The sequence below is a fragment of the Armigeres subalbatus genome, chromosome 3 (genome assembly GCF_024139115.2).
Source record: "Armigeres subalbatus isolate Guangzhou_Male chromosome 3, GZ_Asu_2, whole genome shotgun sequence".
Taxonomy (NCBI): Eukaryota; Metazoa; Arthropoda; class Insecta; order Diptera; family Culicidae; genus Armigeres; species Armigeres subalbatus.
In genome coordinates, this window is record NC_085141.1 from 385,215,681 (window position 1) to 385,232,300 (window position 16,620).

Below are 16,620 nucleotides of genomic sequence, written 5' to 3' on the forward strand. Positions count from 1 at the left end.
AGCGGACACAGCAGCACGAAGTGGGTGGCAGTGTGGCAATGCTGCAAATTTGCACAAGCGATTGGATGCAGTTAGTTATTGGAATGGGAATTGGAAAAAGAAAATTGGTTCTTCTCAGGACCAACATTTTACGAAAAGAAAGAGTTAATTGCGAAAATGGACTGTCTCGGTGGCATTGGGTTTGGCGTGGTAGCTTGGTTGCTGTTAGTGATCCCATTCATTAAAATTCACTACATCATCTCCCTCCGACGCGCTATCAAATTCGCTATTTACGATTGAGTTTTGCACTATGAAGAAAGTTTATTTCGGATCAACTTTCTTTTGTATAAAATCCGTGAAGAAGCCACCTTTGTGAAAACTATCTACATTCAGCAAACACCCATTAGTGAACGTCGCTTGGACAGACAGATGTCAAGAGATAATGTTTGGTAATATGAAGAAACTTCGTCTTGAGTCAAATTTCTGTTGTCATTCCTCGCAACAATACGCATCTTAGATAAACAACATCTCATAACCAAATTCAGAATCTTGCGAGAAAATTCAATAGGATTCTTAGAATTTGTCATTCTCCGAACGGTACGTTGTCTGTAGAGATGTCGTAAAATTCCGATTAATCGATTAGTAACTAATCGATTACTCTCGATCCTTGTCGATTATTGAATCGATTAATCGTTGGATAGTAATCGATTCAAAATTAATCGATTATCACAACGATGAATCGATCAATCAAGGTAATCAATCCAATTGCGACATCCTTATGATGTCGTAAAATCATGATTAATCGATTAGTAACTAATCGATTACTCCCGATTCCTATCGACTATTGAATCGATTAATCGTTTGGTAATAATCGATTCAAAATTAATCGATTATCACATCGATGAATCGATTTATCGAAGTAATCGATTAATTTGCGACATCTCTAGTTGTCTGCGGAATCCCGATTGAAATGGCTCGCGCGCGCTGAAAAGCAGCTTTCTTATATCTAATGAAGTAATTCCATTTGCACCGCCCCTTCATTAATCGTTATGAGTGCACATTATATTTACACCCATATCAGTTCACGGGGCGGGGCTTACGGGTTTAATTTATTAAATACAAAAAAGCTGCTGTTCGGCGCGCGCGAGCCATTTTGATCAAGATTCCACAGAAGGCGGTTCGACATTCGATGCAGCGGAGCGGACACAGCAGCACGAAGTGGGTGGCAGTGTGGCAATGCTGCAAATTTATTTCAACCTTTGGAGGCTTAGCGAAAAATCATCAAGTGGCGGTCGGATAACGCAAGGTGTCGACAAGCGATTGGATGCAGTTAGTTATTGGAATGGAAAATGAGAAATGAAAATTGGTTCTTCTCAGCACATACATTCTATGAAAAGAAAGAGGTAATTGCGAAAATGGACTGTTTCGGTGGCATCGGCGTTTGGCGTGGAAGCTTGGTTTCTGTTAGTGATTGCATCCATTCAAAATTACGAGCTTAATTTAATGAATACAAGAAAGCTGCTTTCCTGCTTTCCTGCTTTCTGGATTCCGTAAAGAGCGGTTTAACCATTTATAAGGCAGTGGCAGCTATATTGCCACCAACAAATTATATGTTTTTCTGTTTATTAACAAGAGCTCTACTTATTATTCCCCATGTAGTGACTATATTCACTACCTATTAATCCCCCAGATGAATTTGAGCCATCAAAATTGAAATGTCAATTTGAGAACGGCTTTTTACGATCAGATCGTAAGTTTCGAGATGAAGATGGATTTTCAGTTATAATTCGTTGAAAATGACGGCAAAAATATAATGTTTCCAATTGGTAATAAGTATTGTAAATCTCATGTGTTAGATTATGGCGTGATTAGCGTGAAAAATACTTCGCCTTTCTTATATATTTAGTTTTTGGATTTTTGACTAAATTGCTTGGGAAAAAAAGTGCAAAACATTTTTTTTTCATTTGTGATACATTTTCCAACTAGGACTCTTCGTTAAAAATGTAACGTGTCTTGTTTTGATTTGTTTTACGTGAAGCCTAATTGTTTACAATCTCTTATTAATTTTTGTATTTTACCCGCTTGCAAGGCAGTGGCAAATAACATTCTCCGACATTGTCTATGGAATTTCCATCAAAACGGCTCGCGCGCGCCGTAAACCAGCTTTCTTATATCTAATAAAGTCATTCCATTAGCCCCGCCCCTTCATTAATCGTTATGAGTGCACATTTTATTTGCACCCATATCAGCTCACAAAGGGGGGGGGGGGCTAACGGGCTTAATTTATTAAATACAAGAAAGCTGCTGTTCTGCGCGCACGAGCCGTTTTGATCAATATTCCACAAAGAGCGGTTCGACATTCGATGCAGCGGAGCGGACACAGCAGCATGAAGGCGTGGGTGGCAGTGGCTATGCAAAAAATTTATTCCAAATTTTGGAGGCTTAGCGAAAAATCATAAAGTGGCGGTCGGACAGTTTCATCGCAAGGTGCCTTCAAGCGTTTTGGATGCAATTAGTTATTGGAAAGTCGCATTGGGAAATGGAAAATGGTTCTTCTCAGGACCAACAGTTTATGGAAAGAAAGAGTTAATTGCGAAAATGGATTGCTTCGGTGGCATCGGGTTTGGCGTGGTAGCTTGGTGGCTGTTAGTGATTCCATCCATTCAAATTTACTGCATCTTCTCCCTTCGAGGCTATCAAATTCGCTATTTATGATTGAGTTTTGTACTTTGAAGAAAGATTATTTCGGATAGTTGGATCAACCTTCTTTTGTATAAAATGTTGGCTTTTGTATAAAATCAATGAAGACGCCACCTCAGTGGAAACTATCTACAGCAACCACCCATCGGTGAACGTCGCTCGGACAGACAGATGCCAAGAGATAATGTTTTGTAATATGAAGAAATTTCGTCTTGAGTCAAATTTCTGTTGTTATTCCTCGCAACAAAACGCATCTAAGATAAACAACATCTCATACCGAATTCAGAATCTTGCGAGAAAATTTCATAGGATTCTTAGAACTTGTCATTCTCCAAACGGTATGTTGTCTACCCGATCGAAATGGCTCGCGCGCGCCGAAAAACAGCTTTCTTATATCTAATGAAGTAATTCCATTAGCCCCGCCCCTTCATTAATCGTTATGAGTTCACATTTTATTTACACCCATATCAGCTCACAAAGGGGAGGGGCTAACGGGCTTAATATATTGAATACAAGAAAGCTGCTGTCCGGTGCGCGCAAGCCATTTTGATTCGAGCGGTTTGACATTCGAGTAGTGGAACGGACACAGCAGCACGAAGGAGTGGGTGGCAGTGTGGCAATGCTGAAAATTTATTTCAAATTGTAGAGGCTGAGCGAAAAATCATCAAGTGGCGGTCGAACAGTTGCAACGCAAGGGTTCGACAAGCGATTGGATGCAGTCCGTTATTGGACAGAATGCGCATTGGGAAAAGAAAATTGGTTCTTCTCAGGAACATCATTTTATGGAAAGAAAGAGTTAATTGCGTTAATGGACTGTTTCGGTGGTAGCTTGGTTGCTGTTAGTGATCCCATCCATTAAAATTTACTGCATCATCTCCCACCGACGCGCTATAAAATTCACTATTTACGATTGAGCTTTGTACTTTGAAGAAAGATTATTTCGGATAGTCGGATCAACCTTTTGTATAATGAGTTGGACAAAATGTGATGCAGCGGAGCGGACACAGCAGCACGAAGGCGTGGGTAGCGGTGGCAATGCTGAAAATGTATTCCAAATGGTGAAGGCTTGGCGAAAAATCATAAAGTGGCGTTTGGACAATTTCAACGCAGGGTGCTGACAAACGTTTGGATGCAGTTAGTCATTGGAAAGATTGGGAAAAGAAAATACGTTCTTCTCAGGACCAGCATTTTATCGAAAGAAAGAATTAATTGCGAAAATTGATTGTTTCGGCGGCATCGGGTTAAACGTGTTAGCTTGGGTGCTGTTAGTAATTCCATCCGTTCAAATTAATTGCATCATCTCCCTCCGCCGCGCTATCAAATTTGCTAGTTACGATTGAGTTTTGCACTTTGAAGAAAGTTCATATCGGATTGTCGGATCAACCTTCTTTTGTATAAAGACCTTCTTGGAGGACACCACCCAAGTAACCATGGAGCTATATATGCTTGCAAATAATACAGCCATTAAAGTTGACTTAAAGTAGAAAAAGGCCCTTTTACGACCGAAATAATGCCTTATTACTTTGACATGTTGAAATAAAACATATGTTAATGCATCGCTGCATTCGTAACGCTGAACTAGTGGATCGTTGCTTGACAGGCGATGAATAAATGCATCTTAACATCAGTAAAACTGATCTAATGCAATTAGCATTTAATATGCTGATCTGTGATTGATTACATGCATTAATGAATGCTTGGTGGTTACTTGGGCATCCTCAAAAATGGCTGAAATAAAGCAGAAATAAGCAGAATCAGAAGTGGCGTGAAACCAAACGCAAATATATTTATTTGCAACGTTCAGTTTTCGCCCGCGACTGAAAGCCAGTCGAGAGGATTCAGTGGCCGATCAGTCATGTTAATTCCACGGTTAGAGAATCAAAGTCCATCCAACTGGGAATAACTATTTAACTTCTTGATTCAGTTGGCCTCCGAGCAGATTGCTGAATGTAATTAAAGAGACACAAATTATTATGGCAAATACCATCAATTTTGAATAGCTACGTAGTCCTACGTCACCTTTGCGTACAACACGATTGGGCTGCACCTTTGAGTTTTTTTTATTGTTAGCAAACTTTACTATATTAAAATAAAAATAAGTCACGATTACGTGAGGATGCGTGAAATTTTCGTGAAACTTCAAACTTCCCAAGGATCAAATCGGTGTCGGAAGAAATTCTTTCGTCGAAGAACTCTCCGTCGGGGTAAGCTAGATCCACCGCCGAAGACTAAACTGAGTAGCTTGCGACAAAATACCACCAGTTACGGGTCTTCAAGCTACCAGCGGACCGGACGACTTGCTCCACAGGAATTGCCGGATGGACCTTGGTATTTGACTTTGGGTTCGGTTTCGAGATACCCTCATTCGTCGGAGTAGGCCAGATCCGCCGTCCAGGGCTAAACTAAGTTGATTGCGATCAATTACCTGTTTTAAGCCGTCGGGACGCCAGTCAGTTTAACGTGGAGCCTCCCGTGTGCTGGCGATAAGACTAAAGAGTAGTGGTCAATAGCACAACAGTCCAGTACAACATTTTTAGCGGAATCAGGACAACTGGTTTGAGTTGCATGGAGAAAAAGAACTGTTTTCCAAGATTTATTGAATATGAATATGTATATTTTTCTAGTTGGCTAATATTACGATTCAGAAGTTATTGAAAAGTTAGGCCTCCTCTATTCGGAATCCTAACTTACAATCCCAGTTGAAGAATATTTTTCCATACCTTAGTATTATGAGAAAATCGGAGCGCATTGGAACACCGATAGAAATCATTATTGTATTGCCAATACTATTTGAGGTTATAAATCCATCTAACTCTAGTGTGACAGATATTGTGAAAATAATTGACATGAATCAATAACGCACAGAACTTTAGCTCATCTTTCGCAGATATTGATCAATTGTTTTAAACACGTGTGGGTCGTTTGTCATGATGCGAATCTAATGTTCTAAATGTGTTCATTCTAATGTACATTTCGAGAAGTTTATTCTTTGAATTGCATGCAAGGGATACTCTAGAAAGAATATAAGTCCCCCAAATGAATCCTAAATCACATGGCGGAGGTACGTCCAATTTTGTTTGCTCTACAATTCAATATCACATAAAAGTACATATTTTGGTTACCACCAATTATATCAGGATGACGCAAAATGCAAACACTAATAACTGTGTTTACATAAAATCCCAACGAAGTTAGAATCGAAGCGTCAACCGCACGTGTCCTATGCACGTGTTCCCATCAACGAAAACGACTGCCATTATGTTTAATTATACAACTCTATTAATTGTAACCGTCATCTCCATACGCACTGAATGGAAAAAGTGCGATAACCACATTTCGACAACGAGACATAACGACCGAAAATCATATTCTGCAACCAACCAACCGTCGCGTCGTCGACCAAGCCGCAGAAGCACTCCCTCAGAGATTAGGCCGGGCACATTGTTCTCGACTGTGCGTCGATGTATAATTTGGTTGGCCTTGGTACATAAAGCGCTGTTGTGCTTCCTTTGCGATGTAATCAAAATCAAGAGCACATCCTGAATGACAGTGAAAGCACATAGCTTTTACAAACATCAAATTTGAAATGTTGTTTACGGTGTGTTACACATGAGTGCTGCGCGCGGGATTGAATTTGAAAGGAGAAGATACTCGCTCATATCATGTCGTATCTTATTTTATAAAATACTTATTAAGCGAATCAAAACTGTTCATATTCATTACTTTAGGTTGTTGTTGGTCAGCAAAATTTTAGTTTGTTACAAAAAGCTTTCAACAAACATTGGAAGTTTCTTCAGTTTAAATTGTTTATTTGTTTATTAGTAAGTTTCATTAACCGAGAGTATATCTTTAATCCATACTATCATGGATGGTTTCATTATGATTTTACAAAAGTGTTCTATAATTGCGTATGTTCAATATTTGTGGGGAGGGAGATTTCACTAAATGTGCTGACCGATTTCATGCTTCGTTGGTTGGCCTTGAAATGTGGGGGTGAAGTGTAGCTACGTAAACCGGTGCGGCCCAACGACCAACCCATCTTCAGAGTGCTAGAGATTAGTGGACAAAGTGTTCCGAAGAACATGTGAGCCAAGTGATTAATGCACGGCCTAAAAAAGATTACGCTTCCTGATTGTGACCACCATAAAAGTTTTCTGACTATAGCACTGTTTGATTCTCTTTCTGGTCCTGCTACCGATGATGATGGCTATTATAGTACACACGATGATTGTGGTAGCCAGATCAGAAGAGGACCGAGGCGATGTCAAACAAACAAACAATGTTCGACTCAGTCCGAAGTTTTTCGTTGGGATTAATTGGGTGGAACAGATCTATGAGTAGAAGATTTTCGGAATTTGAAATTGTTTTACATAGAATTGTTTAAACAGAATTGATTAGTGGCATCACGTTTTTATTTGCATTATATTATTTTGACTAAGTTATAGTATTCATTTTTTCAAGCGAAAATTTGTGCTTTTTGGTGGTTTTCTGATCACAGGATTATCTTTTCAGTTGCATCTCATCGGTTAGGTAACAAGGAGAATTATTTCATACATCTGTAACTACACACTTAGTTTTTATTTCTGCAGCTCGGCAAAAATCCGCACAGCCGTGCGCCAGCAAAATAGAAAACTGATATTCCGGCAAAAAAGATGTTTGTTAGCTGATTTTCGGCAAATTTTTTGCTGATTTCCAGCAATTTTGACATAGGTCAATGGGAGAAATACGACTTCATAAATGCTACACGATTATTTCGCATATCTTATTCTTCAATTGCTCTACATTTCAATAGGAACTTGACCTGCTTTACAACTTAATTTTATATTAGCATTTCCTCAATTATTAATAGAAAGCTTTTCCGCCACTGCATGAGTATGTACACCCAAAACACAAATCTGACAATTATTGTATAAGATTTGGGCATATACAATTCTGCAAGCTTTTTATACAAATATTGTATTAAAATAATACACATCTGTATTATTTCAATACAACAATTGTATTAAAATCTTCCGAAACTGTATATGCACAATTATTATACAGTTTCTGTAAGGTTCTTATGCAGAACTGTATTAAAATCTGCCATCCGCTGGTTGGGTGTATCTTGTGTGGCAAGTACTATGCTATATACACTATGCCCAGGGTGTCGAGAAGTTTCCTAACTGAAAACATCCTAGTCCGGACCGAGAATGGAACTCGCCATCTCTGGATTAGCAATCCTACGCTTTTGCACGCAAGGCTATCACCGACGAACCGACGTGTCACCTCATGGAAAATAATAATTATTTAATTTTATTTAATTATTATAATTTGTTGCCCACGACGCCATGATGAAAAATCATCGAACACTACCGCCACCACCATAATGGCTCACGAAGTTTTCGTAGCTCAGCCACCAACCTACGTGTATTAACATTGCAGCGGAGTTGTATCTTTGCTCATTTGACAAGAGCGATCTCCCGCAAAAGTGAATGTCCGTTCAAAAGTGTGGGACAATCAGAGAGCGCCAGTGACACGTCGGTTCGTCGGTGAGGCTATTGCAGACCGCATATAACATTCGCGGTGAAACATCCAAAGTGTCGCCATTTTTTTCTCGTAGTGTGAAGAAAAAAAAAAATCAAGTGACACAAGAACAATTTGTTATTTCATTGTTTTGAATACGAAAACTACCAAAGTGTGAAGTGAGGAGCTGATTGGCAAAATGGGGAAGCCGCCGGACGGCGGAAGGCCGTACCAAGTGTACGAATACGAAAAAAACAGATACTGCGCCGTATCGGATTATCGTACAGCTGTTAGATAACAAGGATGGAACGATCGCGATAAATAAACTATCTTTTGGACAACTGATGACAAAATCGGACGCATATCGGCAAAACGTATCCAACATACGTGCACTCGGAAAATACAAACTCATCGTATTCATGAAAACACACCAAGCGGCTAATCAGTTGCAAAAAGATCCGTCGCTGAAAGGAATGAATTTCAAGGCATACATACCAAGAGGCTTTGTTTCGGTATCCGGGGTAGTAGCAGGAGTCCCGATCGACATGGACATGGAAGACATCCGTGAGAGTATCGTCAGTACGTGCCCAATCATCAGCATCAACAGATTGCATCGCTATGAAGGAGAGAGGAAAATTCCAACGAACAGGATCGGAATTATTTTTCGGGCAAGTCAGCTCCCACGAGAAGTGCGCATGTTTTGCTGCATTAACACCGTCCGTCCTTTTGTCAACCGACCGGTACTTTGCAACAACTGTCTGAGGTACAACCACCGCACGGAAAACTGCAGATCAAAACAACGGTGCTCCAACTGTGCCGCAATGCACGAAGATTCGGAAACAGGGGATTGCCAGAAACCAAAGAGATGCTTCTACTGCAAGTCGGAACATCGAACCACGGACATGGACTGTCCGGAAAGAATCCGGCAACGGAACATTAAAACTATTATGGCACGAACAACATTAACTTACATGGAGGCCAAGGAACAACATCCCACCTTTACTCAATCGAACAAAGAGGATTTTCCAACTCTTCCACAGTCATACTCGGAAATGGCTTCCGGAGACTATTCGGCGTAACCTGGATACAAACACAAACCACAAAGGACGAAATGACCAATCGAAAATTATAGTCATCGCGGATCAGGTTGAAGTGTTCGCGGACAAGCGGAAGAAGTCATCGGGTGAACGAACGAACAATGGAATCGCACTTTTCAACAAATTCCGTGTCACAGATTACAAACGATGGGCTCAAAAAATGACCGAACAACGTGCACAAGAAATCAATGATCAACAGCGCAGAAGCAAGTACGAGTGGCAGCATAATGGAACGCACGTCCAAAGCATTGGGCGCCGTCCATCAAATCACCAACGACGAGAAGAAGCGCAAAGAAAGATCACGTAGCAGGAGCAAACGCAGGGATGAGAAGGAACCATGTAAAACGTAAGTCAATGTCAGACACATCAATCAGATTTTTCCAAATTAATATCCAAAGTCTTGAGAAACACAAGGAAGAACTTACACGAGTGTTAGTTAAGGAAGACTATGATATAGCGCTTATATCGGAGTGCTGGAGTAGAGTAGAGCTTGAACAAACCAAATATAAAATACCAGGGTATTTCACTTTCTTGAATTCCAGAAGTGACGGATATGGAGGTGCAGGAGTAGTGATGAAAAGGAAAATAAAGTCCAGAACCGTTGAGTTACCCGTTTTTCCGAAAATACAGGTGACAGGTCGTCATATTATTGCAGAAGATATTTTGGTCGTTTCGATGTATATAGCGCCGAATATTTCAGTTTCGGATTTTGAGAGTGAGATGAAAGAGATTCTGCAAAAAACTGTTGGGTTCAAGAAAGTTATAATAGGTGGCGACTTCAATGCACACCACTATTCGTGGGATCCTTTGCATCAGGATGGAAAGGGTGCGATATTATTTGATCTGGTGAATGACGGAAACTTTGTAATAATGAATAACGGCCAACCTACCTTTATCCCAGTTGAAGTCAATAAGACCCCCTCGGCTATCGATCTGCTGCTTGTGTCATCATCCTTGTTACTCGACACGAAGATGGATGTTCTAGATTATGGAGTAGGCAGTCATCACTTGGCCTTAGAAACTGTGGTCCAGCTAACCAAGAGCAGGCAAACGCAGTTTTTTGTTAATAAACGAAAAGTCTTTGATGGAATGAAAAACATTAGAGGTGATACGGTAGCAACCATTGTTGATCTGCAAAGGGCGACGAAAAAGATTCTTAAAGGAGCTAAACAAAAGAACAAGCATTCACCCAAGTTCTGGTGGACTGCTGAAGTCGAACAGGCGTGGGAAGACAAGAGAGCGGCTAGGCGACTGTTCAACACAACCGGAAGTATCGAGGCGCTTTTGGACTACAAAAGGAAGGCGGCCGTATTCATCAAAATGAAGAAAGAATCGTCGAAGGCAAAATTCCAGGATTTTATTTCTAGCATAGACCCACAAACACCGGCTTCCATTGTGTGGGAACAATTAAGAAGACTGACAGGAGGGAAAAGGAAGGTCCAGAACGTTTTGGTCCACGCTGACATCAATTTGGCAAACGAATTCCTCCACAAACATTTTCCTTCAGAGCCCTACCAGGACGATACTCCCGCTCGTACAGCGAATTACGATGTACTCACAGTGGAGTTTTGGCAAAGTCTAATAGCAAAGAAAACCAAGGGAAAAGTTCGGCTATCGGCTCCAGGACCCGACGGTATATCTTATCAAATGCTAGGTATACTCAACGCAACGGTTAGAGACAACGTAATCCGAGACTTAAACATGATTTGGAGAACAAATCGAATACCAACCGACCTAAAAACCATAAAAGTTATTGCCATTCCAAAACCGGGTAAAAATCCTGAAACGGTTGAGGGTACTCGACCGATTTCATTGATCAACTGTGGACTAAAAATCTTGAATGCAGCGGTTCTTCAACAATTGGAAGATGTCATTGAACAGAAAGGCATTTTACCCGACATGTCTTTCGGCTTCAGGAAACAGATGTCAACCATAACATGCTTAGAAGTTGTCACAAACAAGATAGCTCAAATTAAAAGCCGAAATCGAGTCGCAGCTGTTGTATTCGTAGACCTTTCAAACGCTTTCAACTGCGTCAAAGTGGATAAATTGGAAGAAATACTCTTCAAGCTAAGCATACCACCAGAAATCGTTAGCTGGTTTGTAACTTTTTTAAAAAACAGGAAGATTCAACTTCAAGTCAATGGCGAAACGCTTACTAGGTTTGTTAGCCAAGGCTTGCCACAAGAAGATGTGTGTTCCCCTACATTATTTAATGTGTACACTACGGTTCTTCACGAGATAAAGGTTGAAGGGGTCGTACTCGTTCAGTACGCTGACGATTTTGCGATGATAATCGAAGGCGGCACTAGAGACCAAGTAGTGGCCAGAGCAGAGGTTTTTTTGGAAAAGTTTAAACACACGGCGGAGGAACTCAATCTAACGGTGAACCAGCAAAAAACGAAGGCGATGTGTTTTATCAACAGTACGAAGGAGTTAAACATCCACATTGGAAATATAAAACTAGAAACCGTTCGGACACACAAGTACCTAGGATTGATTTTGGACAGATCTCTTCAATATGGTGCACATATAAGGGATTTAGTTCAAAGACTGACAGAAAGACAAAACATGATTAAGGTAATCAGCGGCATAAAGTATGGCGCACATCCGCAGACATTAGGAATGGCTTATACCGCCCTTTTCAGAAGCTGTGTAGATTACGGTTCCACCATATACGGTTCTGCTTGTAAATCCAATTTAGGAAAAATCGACGTTCTAAATAATCAGTGTCTCCGGAGAGTTACCGGGTGCACGAAAACAACACCGATAAATACGCTATACGCATTAGCAGCTCAACGCCCATTAGAATTCCGGCGCCTGAGAAACGCCGGTAAACAGTTGGCGAAACACTACCATAGAAACTCCGCTGTAAAAATTCAACTAGATTCCATCGCAGAACAAGATTTGACACCGGAAAAAAATAAATTACCTTTTATCATGCAAGTAGCCCTAGAACATATCGTGATTCTGCAAGCAGCAACATCATCCGTCATTAGCAAAAATCTCTGGGAGGAAGTGCAGATTGTAACGGAGCTACCGGACGGTCATTGGAAAAAGAAACGATCAACGACAAAGTTTTGAAACAGCTAACACTTTCATTATTACATGGAAAATATGCTGGAAAGAGAATCATATACACTGATGCTTCCAGGAATTTGGAATCCTGCGGTATCGGGGTATTCGATGCAGCAACGAACTTCCGTTTGAGTCTGAAGTTAGACAATTACATGTGCATCATGTCTGCAGAACTGTGGGCAATTTATGTAGCTCTCCAGTACGTATTGCGCAACGATATTCACAATGCAGTCGTTATGACAGACTCCAAATCTGGATTGGAATTTATCAAGTCGAACATCAATCAGCGATACCGTGATGACATTATTGAAAGGTTGCTTAATATGGCCGCAGATTCACACACTATCTTGCAGTGGATTCCTGGACACACCGGAGTCGTGGGAAACGAAACCGCTGATCAGCTGGCAAAATCCGGTCTAGACGAGCAATACATCTGCAATACCGAAATGTTTATTCATGACGTGGAGAACTATTTTCTCCGCTTGGAAGACGAGAATGCACAACAATGGTACCTTGAATACGCCGCCGTGGAAGGAAAAGGCCGCAAATTTTTCCAACATCAGAACACGATCCCGCTAAAACCCTGGTATTCCGGAACACAGCTCACAAACTCCGAAACGCGCACTCTGAATCGCCTGCTTGCTGGACACGATTATTCTGCCTACTGGCTAGCTAAAATGAAAATACGATCAACATGTTTATGCGAAAACTGTGATGCTGATGCTATAGAAAATGCACAACACTTACTGTTTTCGTGTGTCCACTATGCACAAACGAGAACCAAATACCAACTAGACAAATTCGATAATATTTATCAAGTGTTTGCCACCAATGAAACAACACTCCTTCGAAATGTAGTTGCCTTCCTTCACGAGATAAACAAACAAATCTGACATCTGACATTGCCAACATTTACCTACCCTGACAAACCGTGACAGTAAAGTCGACGAGACTATAAACAAAACTTGACTGGCAATATAGCGCTCAAGCTGTGCCATCCAGCAGCTCACTGAACAAAGTGAGCACCAGAAAGAAGAAGAAGAAGAAGAAGACCGCATATAATTTCAGGTAAATATTTTTTTTCCTGATATATTGGGATCCAATGTTTATCATTACCAAACTGGTATCTGAGAAAAATCATGGAGGATTATAAAAAGCCGGAGGCATCATTTTTTTTTACAAAAAAGTAAATATTTTCAAAAAATAGAACGGGCAGGAACTCAGATAGCCTAATCGGCGGAGCGGAGGTAGCGGGTTCAATTCCCGCTCTAGTATAGAGAATCTTCAAGATGACAACGATAATGAGAGTATGCAAGAGACTGACCTATGGGTGGTAGTTCATTTGGCATAAATTCGTTTGGCATAATGGTCATTTGGCATAATAATTGTGAAATCACCAATAAAGTACAGTAAAATATATTCAATTGTTTATAATTATTGTCGTTTTTACATAAAAGGAGAGATGTTGTGTTTTATGGCTCCACCCCACTACCCCGAATGGCAGTACCCCAAATGGCATTATCCCGAAAGCCACTACCCCGAATGGGACAGTACTCCGAAAACCATAACCATAAATGGGACACTACCCCGAAAGGCCATTACCCCGAAAACATTTCGAATCTGTAGTATTCCATTATTATGTTTTACACCAACAGATATCGATGAATCGCAAAATGACAATCATTGCAAAAAAAAATTGAGTTACTTAGAGTAATCCATTAAAGATTCTGTTTAACCAACAGTTTTGGTTTTTCATCTATAATTAACCCCCCTAGAATAGTACTATTATATGAAAAGGAATAAGAGAGCCTTCTAATTTTCCGGAGCAAAGAAAAAGAAGCAGACTAAGTGTCGGAATTTTCAAATAGGGTGGGTGTACCAATTGTCGCCATACATAAGAACAACCTTTTTTTTTTATAAGTAAAAGGCATGTGGGTTTATATATCAAGGGGAAGGTTTTACTTCCTGCTTCTTAGAACAGCTGTGAAAACCACAATAAAATTTGTTATTATCCTCAAAATTGATTAATCCATAATAGGAACGCATGCACCAGTTGTGGCACTATTCTTAATTTTGGTTCCTTATTTGGCAAATCCCATTGTTTTCTTATGGGATTGGCCAAATAGGGACCACTAGTGCGACAACTGGTGCAAAGGACGTCAAAAATTAAGCAAAATCAATTTTTACAATTATGCTTTGCTTGTTTTGGAGGAGATCAATGGTGTTATCGTATCACATGAATATGCTTTATCGATCTGAACTTGGTTTACGGTGATTTGATTAGCCATTTGGCATATAAAGCACTAGTGCGACAATTGTTGCTATAGCCACAACTGGTACATCATACGAAAAGCATTGATATTTCTTGACATCAAGAGTATTCGAGAAATCTGAAATATTTTAAAATCACATAAATATATGACAAAATGCCTTGAAAGTACCATAAAACTTGTTTAACCTTAGTAAGATGTTGGGGTCAATATGACCCAAAACGAAACTTCAAAGTAGAATAACTTTCTACCTGATAATCCGATCGTTCTGAAATTTCTTGACTTTTAATATTTTGTGGAAATGAAGCATCTGACATGAAAAAAGGATTTTAAGGTGCAACAGGAACGACCCCACAAAAAAAGTTACGAATAAGATGTTAGGGTCATATTGACCCAGAAATGTAAATGCTTATAAAACAGTCAAATTATAACCGAATTACAAAGTTTATATACCGTTCGAAAGATAAACTCATCAATTTTGTGGCTATGTGGTGATATGCTGTTTCTGGAGACAATGGCCACCGGGAAACGACTTCCACGGGGACCTTGTCGGTCATATAAGGGGAGCATAAAAATCGCTCCATATATGCCTTTCGATCGCTAATTCTTCATAGATTCTCTGAAAACGGTAATGTATGGTCCATGAGAGGGCTTCCGACGAAAGTGGCCACTCCTGGTACATGCAAGGTGCCCCCGCAGGAGGGGACATTTTCGTTCTAGCACCAAAATATACCGTGCGGCGGCTCTGTCGTCATGATTTTCCACAAAATAGATGATAATGCGCTTGAAATCGATAAATGACCACATTGGCCACTCCTGGTACATGCAAGGTGCCCCTGGGGAACCCGTAGGAAAGGACATTTCTGTTTTACCACCAAAATATACCGTGCGGCGGCTCTTTTGTCATGATTTTCCACCAAACAAATGGTTATGGGCTTGAAATCGATAAAAGACTACATTGGCCACTCCTGGTACATGCAAGGTGCCCCCGGGGAACCCGCAGGAGGGAACATTTCCGTTTTAGCACCAAAATATGCCGTGCGGCGGCTCTTTCGTCATGATTTTCCACCAAACAGATGCTTATGCACTTGAAATCGATATGTGAGCACATTGGCCACTCCTGGTACATGCAAGGTGCCCCTGGGGAACCCGTAGGAGGGGACATTTCCGTTTTAGCACCAAAATATGCCGTGCGGCGGCTCTTTTGTCATGATTTTCCACCAAACAGATGGTTATGCGCTTGAAATCGATAAGTGACCACATTGGACACTCCTGGTACATGCAAGGTGCCCTTGGGGAACCCGCAGGAGGGAACATTTCCGTTTTAGCACCAAAATATGCCGTGCGGCGGCTCTTTCGTCATGATTTTCCACCAAACAGATGGTTATGCGCTTGAAATCGATAAGTGACCACATTGGCTACATTTGGAACCTATGAGGCTCCCTCGGAGAACACGTAGAAGATGACATTTCCATTTTTACACCAACATTTATACCTCCGGGGAACCAGTAGAAGGGGACATTTCCATTTTTACACCAATATAAGCGGCGCGGCGACTCTTTCGGTGTATTCCACCAAACAGATGGTCGTGCGCTCGAAATCGATAAGTGACCACATTGGCTACATTTGAAACCTATGAGGCTCCCTCGGATAACACGTAGAAGATGACATTTCCATTTTTACACCAACATATGTCATGCGGCGGCTCTTTCGTCGTGATTTTCCTCCAAATAGGTGCCCTCGAAATCGATTATTGACATATTGTCCACCCTTAGAACCTATGAGGTGCCCCGGGAGCCCGTAGAGTAGTACATTTCCATTTTAACACCAAAATATGCCCTGCGGTGGCTCTTTCTTTGTTACTTTCTACCAAACAGATGGTCTTGTGCTTTGAGGTGCCCTGCGAACCCGTAGGAGAGGACATTTTCATGGTTATGTCAAATGTACTGTGCCGCTTGCGGCAGCTCTATCTTCGTCTATCATTGTCTACCCTG

At 40.8% G+C, this 16,620-nt stretch overlaps 1 protein-coding gene and 1 long non-coding RNA gene across 2 annotated transcripts in view; one reads left to right on the top strand and one right to left on the bottom strand.

The window, feature by feature from the left end:
* LOC134223826 (uncharacterized) overlaps window positions 1–16,620 on the top strand; it is a 136,970-nt gene that overhangs the window by 96,603 nt on the left and 23,747 nt on the right. The window lies entirely within an intron of this gene.
* On the bottom strand, window positions 12,363–13,324 carry LOC134223824 (uncharacterized). The gene is made up of 3 exons (XR_009982738.1): window positions 13,104–13,324; window positions 12,869–13,028; window positions 12,363–12,789 (listed from the first exon to the last, which is right to left on the bottom strand). It is a non-coding gene; the product is annotated as an uncharacterized LOC134223824 (long non-coding RNA).